Below are 1,856 nucleotides of genomic sequence, written 5' to 3'. Positions count from 1 at the left end.
AATGTTCTACTGTTGCAGTGCCCCCAAGTGATTTTTACAATCCACTTTGTCCCCCAAGTCCACCATGCAAACAGAGTAACATCATAAGCAGAGTTAGGTCAAATGGCCTGGCTCCAAAATGTCCAAAGTCCCCTTAGTACAAGATGTATTTGTATGGCATTTGGGGGCTTCCATTTTGCATGCCCTCTGTCTCTCAACATATCACTGACGAGTACCCCCCGTTTTTTACTTTGACGACACTCTTCACCCCGAATATGCCTCCATTGCTTCCTATTTGCCTTGGTGGCCTTACATGCCACAGAGCATTTTTAAAGATTTAAGAACTTGTAAGCGGAAAAGTATTATCTTGGGGTGCCTGGGTGACTCAGCGGGTTAAAGCCTCTGCCTTCAGCTCAGGTCATGATTCCAGGGTCCTGAGATCAAGCCCCGCATCGGGCTCTCTGCTCAGCGGGGAGCCTGCTTCCCCCTCTCTCTCTGCCTGCCTCTCCGCCTACTTACGATCTCTGTGTGTCAAATAAATAAATAAATAATCTTTAAAAAAAAAAAAGAAAGAAAAGTATTATCTTCATCACCACCGAAATCAAAGCCCTTCTCAAATGTCATATATTCTCTGATGCCTTTCCTAAATCCCTTTTACTAAAAGGAATTTCTCTCTCTTTTGACCTCTCATGGAAAGTCCCAAGACAATCTGCATTGTATTAGAGTTAATTACACTCATACCTTAACTCCCCTATTTGAACATAAGCCCCCTGAAGGCAAAGGCAGTGCCTTACCCATCATCGCGCCCTCATATCCCCTAGCAGAGTGCCCCGCTCCATACATGTTTACCGAGTGATTGGATAAATAAACAGACTTAGCTAGAACTCACACCCTCTTAGCAAACTGGAAATAGATGGAGAATATGGAATATCAATGGGAGGCATGGCTCCAGCTGCTGCTACAACACTGTTAATTACACAATACTTTTATTGAGCAATTCGGTGGTAATTCTTGCAGCTATTCCTCCTTAATAAGATCCATTGTGCACCATAAAATAGTAACTGGGACGCAGTTTGTATTCCACATACATCACATTTCTCTTTAGCAGGTTCTTCCATATCCATAATCTTATCATTATTACTATTACCCTCAGAAGAGAGTTGACTTGCATTAATCAGTCCTGCTGCCATTCCCTTGCCAGATTTTCTGCAGTTTTATTGTGCTTTTGGACATTTTAATTAACTTGAAAAATTAATTTTAAAATCTTACCTTATTAATGCTCTGCCCCCTTGGAAATCCCTTCTTCTTGTTTATTATCACTGACCACTTGAAGATGAGGTCATTAGTGATTAAAGCTCCAGAGAACTTTCACACCATCCTGCCGCAGACGGTATGCTATTTTTAAGTGGGATGAGAATAATAATAATCCAAAAATTGAAGGTGGGGGGCAGATTTCTGTTGCTCTGGGAGTTAAAAGACTTATTTCAATTATGCCATAACATTTACTCCTCAACTACCCGCTCTCTACTGAAGCCCAACGATGTTAGTTTATTAATGCCATCCACAGAGCTGAAGGTCTTTTTTTTTTTCTTTACCCGCTTGACAAGCTGAAATGAATAAGACACCAGTTTCGTGACTCAAGAACACGGACACATAGACAAATGCCAGGACACAACCGCAAAAACCAGCTTCTTGTTCCTTAATGCTTTTTCTGGACTTTAGGAAACATGAAGGGATGGTCACAGAACGCAAGTACTTCTTTCTCTGAACAAAAAATGGCGACAGCTCACAGCTAACTGCAAAAAGTTGGTGGCGGCTTCCTGGTCACTATTAATTGGGTTATGAGGCTATATCAGGATCTTCCACAAGGAATGTCC

Source organism: Enhydra lutris, unplaced genomic scaffold, assembly GCF_002288905.1.
Source record: "Enhydra lutris kenyoni isolate GAN:26980312 unplaced genomic scaffold, ASM228890v2 scaffoldscaffold8, whole genome shotgun sequence".
NCBI classification, from domain to species: Eukaryota; Metazoa; Chordata; class Mammalia; order Carnivora; family Mustelidae; genus Enhydra; species Enhydra lutris.
Note: the sequence above shows the minus strand (reverse complement) of the source record.